Raw genomic sequence first — 15584 nt, forward strand, 5'->3', positions numbered from 1 at the left:
CAGTACATACACTGAGAATTTGGCTCTTTGGGGTATCTTCATCGTGGGTGATTTTTTTGTCTGTGCTGCCTTGGGTGGAAGAATCAATCCGTCCGAGTTCGAGTGATGTTTGAGATCAATTTATCGATCGTGTTTCCACCCTTTTCCTGCAGGGAAAGTCCAACTGATGGGAGGAAAAGCCTTTTAAAGCATTTCCAATAATTGGTCGCCCGTAAGGCAACTTTTTTGTTTGCTAATTAGAGACCGCAAATGTATGATAATGAGAAGAGATGTTACAAAAAAAAAAAGAAAGAAAAACAAACAAAAAATTAAATCGATGAAAAATAAGGTAGGGAAAAATGAAAATTCTCAGCAAAAGTAAATTATCACAACACACAACACAACAGATGGTGGAAAGATGAGAATAAAACTGTGGCAATAGTGGGCAAGCGATTTCCTTTACCTGTTTGCTGTCACACCACGTCAAACGAAGGTAGGGCTTGATTCGATGCCCACCCACAAATGCCATCCATCCGACCGTCCCACCAGAAAAGCAGCTCTTTCTTCAGCCTCGCAGGTTTCGCAACACCCCTACCCCTACCCGGCACCTATCACTGCTAATTAGTATCGAGTTAGAGACTTGTTTCCACGAGTGGACGTCCTGGTGTAGCTTTTTTTCGGCTTCCTTCCAAGTTGATTCGATATCAATCTGCACACCGTCTGTTAGGAATAGTTTTGTGTGTGTGTGTGTGTGTGTGTGTGTTCTTCTGGGTGGTAAAATCAGTTCCGATTTGATCAGTCGTTCGCTTGTAATTGATCGTTTTGCATTTAGCAAGCTGGACTGACTCTGGCTGAATCAGCGTAGAATGTTCGATAAATGAAGCGTTGGTGAACCGAATACCCAGCTTGGGGCAATGGGTATGCAAATTGAAATCGAACGTTTCATCATTTGCGCAGCAATTAGACTGTCGCGGAATCGATCGACAGAGCGTTTCGCTCGCTGATGGACAGTGCGGTGCAGAAATTGTCTAATTGAGGTTAATAGCGAAAACAATCGTAACACGACGGTTGTGGTGATGAGTGTATCATTTGTTGCCGCGGCCGGGTGGCTTAATTGAATCAATTGATTTGCACAATCGTTAGCAGATGGTGTGCATCGTTTTGTACATGTTTTGATTTTCTTAATTGTATAATTATTGCGTATATTAAAACTGGATTCGTTCGTTCCGTGATCGAAAGAACGTTTTCTTACAAACATATTCATTTTGTGTGAACAAAATTCACTTAGATGAAAAGAGAGAAAATTTCCATAACTTATTTGATTAAAATCGAAAACTTATGCTATTCCATCTATTATAACAAAGCGTTTGATCTTGGATGATCTTGGTACTTGGAGTAAAGTAAGTTCGAAATAGCTAAAAGGGATTTTTTAAATTAAACAAATAAAGATGTACAATTTTTAAAATATTATTCTATATAAAAGCAGTTGAAAAGTGAAACTGATTTTTTCTGAAGATCATTTTACCAGCAATATTATTATGCGAACAAGCAACCGGCGTTACTTCTTAGCTGCTTTCTTTCCCGTAAAGAAAACTTTCTTTGCAAATGATACAATGTGGGAAAATCATCTTTTGAGCGAGATGAGACATTATGTTCCATCGGTTGACGAATTATATTATTCCCATCAACAATTGACTCATTTTCCTGCACTTGCTAGCGTTGCGTGAACTATGAACCCCCTCCAGACACCGATTTCCCAGCGCGCACAACATCGTTAAAATCGGTGTTGGTGGAGAGAAAATTCCGTAAATTGAAGCTCATTATTTTGCTGCATTTGAAGATCGTTTTGTCGCGCCACAATGGACGGTTGGTGGGATGGGACGGGACCTTTGCGCTTATCAAAATGTTGTGATGTTGTTTTCACTGCCAAGTGTCAAATTGGTTTTATCCGCAGCGTTCCTCCAAACAGTATCTCACATCAGCTGTTCAAGAGCGATGTGACTTTCCTTCTTTATCTTCAGGAATGCTTCCTAAGAAAAAAAAGAAGCAAGATGCAAACATAACAACATCAAATTGGGAGCGCAAAACCTCCTCCCGAGCCTGAGGGCGAGGAACGAAATAAAGCCATAAAAGTGCAAATGATATGACTTTAATTGCATGCTTCCATCGTTTCTCGAATTACAAGCGATCCGTGCCACAGCTGAGAAAAGCAGCTTTTTTGGGATGGCAAAGAAATCATACCCGATATGATGCCGTGCCACAGGTCGTTGCACTTGGAAAATGGTGCTGACTGCGTCCCTCCCCTCCTGGCAAAGCAAGTGCGCACGCGGACTATATATCGACTTCTGCTGGCGCTTTTCGTTACAGACGGGGTTTGGGGCTTAGATCGGCACGAAACAAACAATACTCCATAGCAGCACAAAGAGCATTTTAAAGGCAGCAAAATATGAAAATAATTCACCCACCCGCGCGCGCATGATCGTGAAAAGTGTCTATAACGCTAAAGCTTCGCTCGTATCAAATGGAACAAAACCACGAGAGAGCAAAAAAACAGCGAAACGCAAGAAAAACAAACGGAGCAATCATAATGATACGGTACGTTCGCAAAAGATTGGTAAGTCAAATGACTGCTGATGCAGTGGCAGTGGTAAAAATTACATAAAAATGCAAAACAGGCAAAACTCGACTCGACTTTCTCGGTTGCTTTTCCGGATGTGGAAATCTGTGCATTCGGGGCGGATTACTGCATCGCGAGCCAGCCGAAATGATCGGGTATAATTTTCCCAGCATATCTGCGAGGCATTTTTGTTTGGGTTCTTCCTTTTGCAGTGCACATTATTTTGCATTTGTGTATTAAAATCGCCAAATCGCACGCCTGCAGAAGGTTGGTTGTTCTTGAGATGGTTTTTTTTTCTTTCCTCTTAACAAGTACCGTTTTCTCGTAGCACCACGAGACGGGTCGAACTTCAGGCTTCTGTCCTATTTTTATTCTCTACCACTCTTCTAGCCCCTCTTTTCAGCCTGTTTGTCTAGGATTTTGGGTGCCCAGAAAGCACGAGTAGGCAGTAAAATTTATGCACTTTTCGGTATGATGCAATCGGTCGGTGAGACGCTGGGAGGCTGTGATGGAGTACGGTTCTTCGGTTGCAGTTTTTAAGTGTTTTCTCTCCCTCACCCTTCCATACTTGCTCTACGCTTTGTGCTGTTTGAATATTCATCAGTAGCAGCTCCGGCTGTGCTGCTGCTGCCTTGGGTGGAGATGAATTCTAGCAAGATCGCGAGATCTCGCGACCGAGAAAAAGTGTGCCTATTTGAAAGCATGAGAGGGTGAAAGAGTGAATGATTCGCAAGAAAAAACATACGGACACCAACAAAAAAAAAAGCACCATAAAGGAATAAGAACTCTGCTACAGATGCCTCCAGATAAAACTTTCCAATAGTGGAAAGATCTTCTAGAAAGTAGGCAAGAATAGCAAAACACCGGGTTGTGTGTACGCTTCAAAAGGAAGAGAAGTAAATTGCAGGCACTTTGGGGCTCGGGTGTTTTCCTTAATGCATATGTATGCTAGGGGGTGAGCCAGCTACTCAAAGAACAGGCACAAATCGGGCCACGGCAAACGATCATCGCATCATGCTACAATGTATAGACAAACCAAGACTTAGTCTACGTACACCACCACGTCCGGATAAGAGAAGTGCAGTCGAATAGACCGATCATCTCGCGCGTTGGCTTCCCTTTTGCTATGGGCAGCAAAAGATTCTTTCACATACTCATAAGTGCAGCAGCTCAGTTTGTGCGAGCTGCATAAATAAACAATTGACGCGAGCGCGACCCGATGATGTTCGGTGTAGCAGCAGCCACTTTTTACCGGTACCCAGCTACTAAAGCTGCAATAAAATTTAAATAAACAAGAAGACACACACTTCGCACAACGGTAGGAGAATGTTTGCCCGTGGTGTTGTGGCTTTTGCCTCCCTTTAGTTAGCTTCTGGAGCTTGTTCAATCAAATTAATGGAAAATGGGAAAACATATACAATGCCAATCAGAATGGGTAGCTTGTGGCAGGGCGCTACTATGCTGTCGAGACGTGATGATGGGTTGACGGGTTGTGGGACTCAAGGAAATCGATATATTCAAATTTGATGCTCCCAATGATGGTCGGTTATGAACCGCGGTTCTGGTTTGGCATTTGTTTTAGAAAGTTTAGCTTATGAAGAAGTAGATTTATAATTAACAAATAATTTTGTGGAAAAATGGAAGATCAGCGCTGCTGTCGCCCAAACCATATATATTCTACTGAGGCTTTTATTACCATAGGTCCTAATTTTCAGAAGGAATTTTCGATAAAATCAATTAGACTATGTATTTGCATCAAGTAGTGGTATCTGATACTATCAATTTAATCCATACTAAGTCGATAGGAGCTAACAGTCCTTGCGCTGCGTCAGAAGCTGCTGTACACACCGTCGCGGACGACAAAAAGAGAGTACTCGATCTTGTTTTAATTCCAACAAAATCCTGCTCATCTGTACAATATCGAGAGCTCGTTAGACTTCTTCGTCCTGTAATTAACATGTAAGCGAAAACCGGAACATCTCTAGTCACGATTTAGGGGCACCAAATTTGGTATGTTTCCCAATTGTGTGTAGTAACTCATATAGCTTTAAACTACGGAAGCAAAAATATAGGAACCCCGTTTTGGTGGGAGGATTTTATTTATTGTGATGCGCAGTAGTGATGAGACTGGCGAGATCTGCGCAAACACACATTGCTAAGGTTAAAAAAAAATCATCACGACTCTACGATGCGATTAGAAATCGTATCTGTGAGACCGAAAAACATAAAAAAATTCAAATTTTAGAGCAAGATGCCCAAAATGAAGCATCCTCTCGTTTTATCAAAAGGTTCAAGCACTAGAAAGTTGTTTTATTATACGATTCAGAGCTTGTTTGTATTTTCCCATCGCAGTACATTGTTATTATTGCGATGAGTAAGGTGTTATGGTGATATGTTGGTCATTTTTGCTAGTGCTATCGGGCATGAAACTGTCCCCAAAATTAGTAACGGTTTTATATGTTACGAAGCCGTTTTCCATGAAGACACCTCAAATGTCTAGTCATACAGAAAGAAGTCCTCAGCGTACATTTTTTCCCATCGATGCTATTTAAAGACCAATTTCAATAACAATGAGTGGCGTTCTGAGTGGCACCAGACATGTTGAAGCCACAGCCACACTTTACGCCTCCTCACGTCTCTAATCATGATTGCTTCTCTAATTCAATTGACGCCTTTGCTAGCTTCCAGTTAGGACTGAGTGTAGAAGATTTAATTTGAACTACTACAACGCATCCTCCGACCCAGTAGCGACATGGTCTGGCGTTGGTGATATCGGAAAGCCCTCTACATTAAGCCGCTTTCCAACCTTTGGGGGTGGTCTGGCTGGCTACCCTGTGATGCCCATCAGTCCACACGACCCCGCACAGCAGCAGGAACCTGTACTTTTCCTCCGCGAACGCTTGATTATGCATTTTCATTTCCAGCTGTGATTTTAATGGACGGGCCCGGTCGGAAAAAGCATGTTCAGTATTTAATAATAAAAAAAAAGGTCGGAGAAGTATCTCGTCTTCGTATCTTTTGCGTCTGCCCCATGAAAAAAAAGAAGTAAACTTATCCATAGCCCTTAGTTGTGTGTGCATTGGGTGCATATAACCTTCCGCAGTTTTTTTTAAACGCTTCTCTCTTGTATCTTATTTTACGGTTGCACGGTTGAAGGCGTTTTCTTTCTTCGAGCTTTTAAGCTTGACGTTTTGAGTACAGAAAAAAGGGAAAAGACTACACACCTCCAACTGGCAGCGAAAAAAAAAATGGGGAAGTTTCAATTAACAAACGAAGACTTCTCTCGTGGTCCGATTGACGTTTGCCATGAGGGGGATCGCATTTGCGTACGCAATCGAACGCAGCCTGGTGAGGCATTGCCTCTTGCTGAACTCTCTCCCCAGGGAGCTAAGCGATCCACTTTCTATTACACGTCCGTTACAATAGCCCAACTAGAAGCGGACGCTAATCGGAAATCCTTGTCACATGTGGCAGACTTGTGGCGCAAAACGAAAAAAATAAGCACATCTTGGATTGAACATTAAATGGCAACGACTTCTTCACCTCACGGGGAGCATTAGTGCTTGTGGTGCGCTTTCCTGGTTCGATCGATGGGTCTTATAAATAAATCGCTTCCATCGCTATTCTCCCCGGATGCGCAACATCAGACGGGCACAAGAGGATGCAATTGTCAACGATGCAATGGACGAAGGATAAACGACATGTACTAAACACATACGTAGATACGGAGGTACCGGGAGACAGATGACTTATTGCAAGGGATTAAGTGTGTCTGGTGGCTTTTGCTTGGCACCTATCTCACCACAGCCGTACGCATGTACGCATTGTTTCCGTTTTATCAGGGTAAGCTCTCGTCTATATAATAGATCTTACCGGTAACGATCGTTGCGCAGAACTTGTTGAACTAGCAGTGGAAAGTATTCGATTATTAATCGCAGTACTATGACGATGACGTTTAATAGATATTTTTTACATTTCAAATTGCATAAGATATAGTGAAAGTTGTAGCAACATGAGAAAAGCTGCTACAGCGCTTGCTAAACCTTGTTCACATACGTTAGGTTATGTCATGGGCTTGCTGCATTTTGTTGCTCATCATTCTTTGTGTTACGCACTTAAATTAAGTACTTCTTATCTGTTTAATCGTCTGATTAATTCAGAAGCTGCTGTTTGTTAACGGTTCTGTTGTTTGTGTGTGTTTGAAAAATCGGTTAGACTTGGCGGATATCGTAAAATCGTGCTGTACATCTCTTGCAGTTCGCTTTAATGTTATTGTTTATTCACTGTACCTTTTTTTGATCAAGCTTTTGTAATTGAAGGCTTTGCAATAATTTTATTCAGCGATGGCCACGCCAAGATAGAATTGTGAAGAGAAGCATTTTACTCAAGAGAAACGTTGCTTCCACGGGGGTTGATTTAAATATTTCCACCAGAAAGGCGTGTGCGCGCGGCCACATACACCGGAAGTGCGTGAAGCAAAATGCAAACCAAACGTGGCTTCTTGCGCGCTGGAAAACGTGCCCTGTAGTGTGCGGTTGGATAAGGGAAGGAGAAAGATTAAGAATCCATGTGCGCTATTTGCGCATGTTGAGCCACGTGAAGGTCGACGCAGAATGCGGACATTTAACGGTTTAACGCTTGGCTTTAACAATACGACACTTCAAGTTTGGAACTGGAAGAGAACATGCTTTTGATACAAACTAACAGTTTCGTATGAAGTGCATCAACTTCTTGGGAAAAAAATGCTTACGAAACGTTAAGCTACTGTTTCAGCGTTGGTTTAACAACTAGAGGACGGGCTACTTTAAAAGTAGTATGTCAATAGCATATTAGGCTACAAAATGCTGCCATCCACAAGTAGAGCACAAGAAACGAATAATCAAGATAAGAAGATATTGGAGAATGGACTACTCAATTGTTGTAGCAGCATAGCTTTTACAGAGCATAGAATCGATCACCGAGCGACATTTTACATTGTTACATCAGTTTGATACGAAATGCTGTGTTAATTAAAAACATATTAGCTACCCAAAACCAAGTCATCACTTTCCGGAGAGCCTTCCAAAATCCTTCATCCCCCAAAACATCATTATTCATCCAAAGCAAGAGCACCGTTGCCTAATAAGTGGGTGGAAAATTAATACGTACCTAGTTTTTTTTTCTCTTTCTTTCCACCAACCCGGGACCAAATGTCAGAAAACTGAGTTTCTGTCAGACTGTCCTGGCGGGTGGAGTGATATTTTAGGATTTGTTTTGCGCAAACTCTTGGCGAACCGACGATGGCGGATTTCGGACTCGATTTCGATTCGCATTCGGTCGCTGTTTTCCACCGCGTTGCAGCGTAAACCGCGTAGCAACGTGGGACGCTTTTGTTTTAGCATGCGTTTGTGTGGTGTGGATTTTTGGTGGAACCGCGTGGCACGAGATCGCGCACCAATAATGGGAAAGCATTGACCTTTTGCGTACCGTCGCGACTAGTCCAAACGCAAACGCTCTAGCGTGGAAGAAATGGAGAACCTTGCCTATCGGTTCTGTTGTTGTTTTGGAGTGTTGGTGAGCCGGACCTTACTGAAGGAATGTCTCCCCACTTAGGGAAGGTCGGGTTGTAGATTGGTTGATTTATTTTTTGTTTTTCGTTTGGTTTTTGGGTAATTTGTTAGCATTAAGTAAACACTCTTCTTGTGAGTCCGTGTTCAGTGTTGGTGCAACACTGCTGCTCCTTGAAACAGTGGAGTGTACTGCAGAGAAGAGGGTTGAAAATTGAGTTTAATATGGCTGGCCGGAGTACCCGAAAGGGGAGGCTTATTATGCCTTCTGGTGAAGTTATAAACATTCGCGTGCAAGCACACGGGGCACAATCATAGAAATGATGGAGTGTTAATTGAATGCGTTTCCCAACCAGCGCGAGAAGGCACCACAGACTGGAGGGACTTGGGTGTGCGTGTGTGCGCACATGCAAGCCCAACAACATCATTTTGGCTAGAAAGATTGGAAAATGAAAGGTATTTAAGAGATCAGGTGCGCGCGACATCGCGATTGACATGGAGTAATGGAGCGACTGATTATTGCTTTTTTCTCAAATTATCAAGCTTATTAGCTATTATTATTATTAATATCAAGGTGATATCTTAAGATGATTTGTGTCAGAAGAATGTAGAATGTAGCTCTCACATAAACTCCACCCTTCATTGTGCGAGTTTTGATTTACAACTTCTTACCATATTGGAGTTTTAATGTCGTCTAATGATTTTGTCACTAACATGCACCTTGAAAAACCTACGCACCAGTGTCGGTCGCGTGTGGTGGTGTCCCCAAGTCACGGCAATGAATGATTTACAAAGTAGGCTATAAATTTGAAACTGTGGCTGTAAAATGGTTTTTCGATTTCGCGAAAACCGATTTGCTTACAGCGGGTGATTTTTGATCAAATTTTTATGACGTTCTCACTTTTACGGCAGGCAAGAAGGCAGATGGCGATTTATCAGCAATGATTCGGCTCTTGCTATATGGGTGTTTGGGTGTGACCTAGTATACCACCGTGTGCATTGTTGTTGATCAATGAGCAAAAGAAAAGCCATCGCCGATTGTTGTTGCAGCTTTATGAGGGTGAGGTAATAAAAATACAATTTTGCGGACGTAACATAAAGACCAAAGTTATGATCCATTCGGTCTCCAAACGCGCACAGCAAAAGAACCATATGAAGTTGATCGTATGCATATGAGTCATATGACAAATCTGTATCAAGAGGGTAAATAAAAATAAATATTTAGTATAGTCCGGTGTCACACGTTGCATGCCTGCTGTGAGATCGGCGATGAGGCCGATTTGCCGTGGACAAAGGGTACAAATTGATTGCGGTTTTTTCTCGTTCACTGCTTGGCGATCTTTGACCCGTCATTTGCAAGCCTGGACCTGGATGATCAGCGTCAGAGTCAGCAGCAGCCTACGCATGGTTTGATGTCGCAACGTTTAATTTGTTGATTGGTGCACTTTAGTCCACAGTCCATAGTGGGGGAGAACCTTAATGCGCGAGTGATGCAATGTCACCTCAACAGTGCAGACATCGGTAGGACACGATCAGAGGACAACACTTCAACAGTGTTTCGTTAGATCGAGCCACATCACCAGAATCGTTCGATCAATCTAATCTGCGTCTAGGGATCAGTCTGCCACGAGCTCTCCCGTCCAGAAGGTGTCCAAGACATCGGCTGTTGCTAGTGAGAATTGAATCTTTCTGTGGATTAGAAGATATCCCCCCGAGTGGACACATATTCGCTCGATCAATGTCTCTCGTTCTGAAGTGTGCACCGTATGGGCGACATTTTCCCATAAATGGACGCAACTGACACCAACTCTCCACCGAAGTTAGCTATTTTTGGAGTTGAAATCCGGTAAAATGGCTAAGATTTAACCTCAATTCTTGAAGTGGCGAGGCAAGACATTATAATGTCTTGAATCCTTTTCGAGAGCACCCAGTAGTAGGAGTGTGTATGTGTTCTAGCGAAAAGGTTATGTCTACCATATTCTAATGCACTTTAAAAGTTCGACATTTTGAAGGAACCCCTAGTGGTGCGCGAAATTAAAATCTAGACCAGTTGGGGCAACCTGTACACAACACCAAGCTGTGCAATTCGAGAAATTGGGTGACTCAAACAGGACAGGTCCAGAGAATATGGCTGCAGCGGGCACAAACGTACGGTAACCTTCTCCTGCCCACGCAAGCAACTATTAAGGTTTGTCCTCAACCACCCGACCACACCACTGTGCAACTTCGTACGGTGTGGACTTTTGCCTGGTTATTTGGAGCCTGCCGCAAAAGTGTCACTTATGTAACACCGGAGGGTGGATCAGCGTGTCCACCGAAAGGGCCTAACCGAGATTCGTTTCTAGCACTGCACAGCCTCGTTAATCGGGGGCCGCATATGCGAGAGAAAGAGTACGCCCAGCAAACGCCACGTAATACTGGACGCGTGTGTGTGACTCTGTCTCCTTCATCGCGGCCGTTTGACACGCGATTAGGAGGCGCGGTTGTCGTATGAGAGTAGCTGCGGCATTAGAAAATGAACGTAAAAAGGTTATTCCCTAGGTTTGATATACAGCAGGCGCTGTTACTACTACTGGTGCTGGGTTGCGGAGATTTTGAAGTTTGTTAGGTCGTAATTTCTGCTAAATTATTACCACGAATGATCGAACTCTTTCCCTCCTTCCCCTGTCTGCTTGGCGCTCAGACTGTATTTCGATACCAAAAATGGTATATTATAACAGTATATCGCCCTGCTTTACATCGTCCCATTTCCTGGGACTAACTTCAGAGCAGAGCTGTACGAGACGATCGTGAAATTTAAGCTTTATCGCGAGCTTTTACGGGCTTCTCCTAGCATCTGTCGCCATATCGTTACCCACTAGTGGGCGATAAATGATAAAACAAGACCTACCAAACGATCCGAATAAACGTTTATTGCTTTATGAAATTGGAAAACACACACACACACGGTGTGTTCCGTAACCTCCAACTCTGGTATTACGATAATACTACTACCGCTGCCGTTCGGCCATGGCTTTGAGTTACTCAATTTTTCCTCCCGTTTTACCAGCGATATTTATTGACCCTCAGCCCAGACGGTCAACTGAATGGAAAGTTGGATGGGAAGTGTTGCTCGTTGCTGTCTCAATTCTGGTGACTGATATCGATCGGGCCAGAAGATTAACAGATTGTTAAGCCCGTGTGCGAGCAGTTGCTGATAATGATCGTCGATCGGGCGTAGGTCGTTAAACGATTTGTTTTGGGTAGTTTGTTTTTCGTCGTCCGTGCCACCGTTGCGTGAAGGTGCGTCTTATTACTGAAGGGAAGTGTTGAAATGCGGCTGTCGGGTGTTTTGGTAGATTAAGTTTTTCACTTTTGTTTTTTCAGTGTCAATACCTTGTCAACGTTTTCTGATAAAAGTTGGTTTATTTTGCGGTTGGCGTTGGAAGGGGTTTGTTTAGTTGTGGTCGACCTATATGAGGAACTTGTTGTGCAAGGTATTTGACTTTATTTGAGAGTATAAAATTAAGCCAAAAAAGGAGAAAATTAATTTGAAAATTTGTCTGAAATTGAGAATAATCTTGAGATAGGGATTTGCGATTTCAAAGTAAATTTTGATCAATTTTTAACAAACATTGCCCCTTTTTTATGAAAGTAAAGCGCAAGAGCATTAAGTGATGTGTTCCTTTGCAAAACTTAAACACAAAACATACGTAAGTGGATCACAACACAAGCATGCACTGGTTAAACAACTGTTGACTATCGCAAAAAACAAAAAAAAAACTCATCCAAACAATAAATAACGCACACAAGCCAGCCAAAAAATAGAAACCCTCCAACATTGCGACAGTCCGGTACAGTGAGTTGGAATAAATTTCACTTTCCTTCAATACCATGTGCAATTAAATGCAGCTAAAACAACCACCCTGTTGTGTGCCACAGTTCCACCAGAATTGTGCATCGATTGCCATTAACCTTTTGCTTCCGATTTCGATTACCGGACTGGGGAATAGGTGGAGGAATTTGGAGGTGGGATGAGAGGGGACAAAAATTGCACACCGGAAACAAAACATTTACCGAGTGCAAGGGCAAACCTCTGCTCGGCAGGCTTGTTGGATAGAGATTATGCGAAAAAATAAACAATAACAAACCAAAAAAGGAATTAAGGCAGACGAGCACACTTCCAACGGGGCTAAACGATAGTGTGTAAATGCTGGTTCACTAGACATGAAAGGGAACTTGTGGAGAGAGGCTTAGTAGCAATGGAAAAAAGATGCGTACGAACTGTTTGCTCGTGTCCAAAAAACACCCAGGAAGAGCATGCCGAAACGAACGAACGAGGTGGATAAAATTAGAGTTTACTTTCGTTGAATTAATTAAATTATGATCGATTAGAGCCGCTTGTTGTTTTTCGATTAGCCAAACGATTTATAGTGTTTTTTTTAATTTTGTTGCAGTTGTTACGCTGAGTTGGGAAAGCATTTCACACGAAAGTAAAAATCGAATCCAATTTAAATCCGTTTAAGAAACAAACCAAACGCCAAACAAAACGGGCAATAGAAAGAGAAGCTAACAAATAGCTAGTTGCAGTTAATTGTGTTTTAGTGGCAGTTGTAGTAGTAGATGTGATCGCAGAAAGAAGATTTGCGGATCGATCATTTTTGCTTTCGGTTTGCCGTTTTTCGCTTTTGTAAAAACAGATTTTCCGATAGCGGCAGCCAAAATGATGCAAAAACAGTGTGCTTCACAAAGATCAAGATCGTTGGTTGGTTCCGCTTTTGAAAAGTTGTGGTAAGAGCATCAATTAAAAAAGCTAAAAATCTTTCATCTGATTGTGTTTTTTCAGAGAATTTGGAGAGTCCTCGTGTCTCGAAAAGTACGTACAAGTCCCCGAAATTCGGTACACTGGTTTGGTCGAAAAAGGCTCTTGGATGTCTCTCGATTGCGTCTTCAAATTGGTTGCAATTTTGATTACAGATAAATGAAATACTTTTCAAGCCAAAACCTGGTGGCATTTTCCCGCTCTCCAACTCAGGGTCATCAATGGAAAATGCGCTTAAACGTTTTGATTGCATCACTTTTCGTGCCGGAGGCTAGCGTGGCAACCGCAAGAAGAAGAGTGTGAGATTATCTTTTGATGCTCGGCGGATGTAATTAAACTGTCAATCGCAGAGTGATTGCGCGATAAAAAAGTTGTTTGAATGTTCGATTTGTTTTGAGCTAAACATTTTGGAAAAGCTTTTTTTTGCCTCCGAACGTTAAGTGTCTCATAATTTGGTTAGCTAAACATGTCAATCATTAGCACAATTTGCGACATAAATTACTCCATGCACGCACACACGCACTTCAGTTCAGCGCTGGTACAATTGATCGAAAGAAAACATTTTTCACACGAGGACACAAACATTGCTGCGCCCTGCTGATTCATCAGCACCGGAAAGTACCTTTTGAATTATTTGGCTAATTTTATTTACTTGTCCTCGAGCTCGTAAAGCGGAGCCTATTAAATGCTGAGGGTTAATCATTTTCATTACGGTGGTATGTTTGTATGCTCCTATTCTCCTCAAGTGAGGAAAGGGCAAAAAGTTTAGCAATGTGTGCCGCTGGGTGGCATATTATGGGTTTTTGGTTGATGGAAACGAGCAGATTACGCTTGAACGTTTTTGGGAAGGAACTACAGCAAGTGCTTTGCCACGCGGCAACCATAACGGTATTGAACCACCCAGTGTAGAGAGTGCAAAGGCTACGAATTGCGAATTGTGCGAAGAACACTCATTTATACGTACGCTTGTATGTGGCCGTCACCGCATCCGCGATAGAGTGCGCGGAGGTTCGTCGCTTTGGGACGATTGAAATCTTTCCATTTTGGTTTACCGTTCACCCGTCTGCTGATGTGTTTGCTAACGGTATCTGCGAGATATCCCGTCTGTGTACGCTCGCTCGAAGGCATCGTATGTGTGACCTTGAACGATCTAATAAAACTGGTCTGATGCTGCCACAGCATTCATCCAGCAAAACAATCGAAGGAAAATTCTGCACAACACCTTCATTTCTTCGGCAAGCCAATTCGCAGCGAAGAAAACGAGTCGGCAAAACGAAACTGCATGAGAAGGTCGGAGTTGGGAAACGGGACCCGCTTTCCCAAGATTGATGGAAGGCACAATCTGGTAGAGAAAAAAAACGGGATCGTCAACCCATTCCCGGTACACCATCCTCCGGAGAAACGTTTTCCGCGGGCGATTAAAACTGTTCCCGCACAACCTTGATGGTGATGTACGGCCCGGGTGTGTGTTGCGTGCATCAGGTGAAAAAAGGCGATTTCAATTTATTATCTCTTAATTGTATCGCGTGCTGTGCAGTTGCAGTACACGGCTAGTGGAATCTGGATGCTAAGGACGATCAGAGCAAATACGTTTACGTGGCTAACGGCTACGTTTAGGCGTGCGGCGTTGTGAGATTAGAAAACCTAGAGCGAGATATACTCGCGTAACTCCCCATACCCGGTTTGAGAGGTTAGAATCAGATGGGCGGATGGAATTATTGCACATCAACAAGCCAGGGCAGGCTACAGATGCTACAGTTAGCTTTGATAATGATCCAAACGGCTTCCGCGATGGTAGAATCGTCCGCAAACGCGCGACCGTATTTGCTATGTGGTCGGGTGACATTGCAACCGGAACGGTGTTACCCGTTGATGCTGCATTCCCAAGATCGGTACGTGAAATGATTTATAGGGTCGCATTGCGCACTTCGCGTCGGGATACCGAGATCGCTCCAGCTTGATTCTATCGATCGATGCCCCATGCAATCCCATATCCATCATCGCAAGGCGATCGCTTGTGAACGCCCTTGATTCTCCGCCACCTAACCTTCACCCGTGTTTGTTTTCGTCTTGGGCGACCGGTTCTGAGCTCCAGCGAAACCCAACGGGACACCAGCATATCTCTTCAGGTGGTGAGAGCCCCAACCGCATACTAGAGCTAGCAAGCTATCCACGCACCAGAGATGCGTGTCTTTGTGTGTGTGTCTCTCTCGATCTCGGTGGAGCTCCCGTTTCCGTTTGACTTATTTTTATTGAATTGTAAATGATAGACATTCTTGCCTTTTATTGATTAATTGAACCCACCAGTCAACGTGGGTTGTGCGAAATTTGGGACACGAGGAATGGAAGTGTGTGTGTGTGTGTGTGTGTGTGTGTGTGTGTGTGTGTGTGTGTGCGTGGAGCTGGTCTCTGATGTGTATCAGATTTCTCTGGAAAGAAATGTGAGACGGATGATACGGTTCGGGTTTCGAACGGGACGTCGGAGAATGCAGTTGGGTTTCTTTGGACAGGATTTTAGCAAAACTGCTACTATGCCTTGTGTGTCTCTTAGTGTCTAGCAAGGAGCATATGTGATTCGATGATAGGGACGTCTAACGGTTGACAGTTAAAATGCCGGTAATGTTTCATCAATAAACATCAC

General features: G+C 43.2%; 2 protein-coding genes across 2 annotated transcripts in view; one reads left to right on the top strand and one right to left on the bottom strand.

The window, feature by feature from the left end:
* LOC126565385 (dual specificity protein phosphatase 3) overlaps positions 1-2356 on the bottom strand; it is a 471876-nt gene extending 469520 nt beyond the window's left edge. The window contains exon 1 of the mRNA XM_050222555.1: positions 2347-2356. The gene's annotated coding sequence lies outside the window, so the exon portion shown is untranslated. The remainder of the gene's footprint in view (positions 1-2346) is intronic.
* Positions 1-15584, top strand: part of LOC126560363 (protein Shroom) — a 301881-nt gene that overhangs the window by 26748 nt on the left and 259549 nt on the right. The window lies entirely within an intron of this gene.

The sequence above is a fragment of the Anopheles maculipalpis genome, chromosome 3RL (assembly GCF_943734695.1).
Source record: "Anopheles maculipalpis chromosome 3RL, idAnoMacuDA_375_x, whole genome shotgun sequence".
Classification (NCBI taxonomy): domain Eukaryota; kingdom Metazoa; phylum Arthropoda; class Insecta; order Diptera; family Culicidae; genus Anopheles; species Anopheles maculipalpis.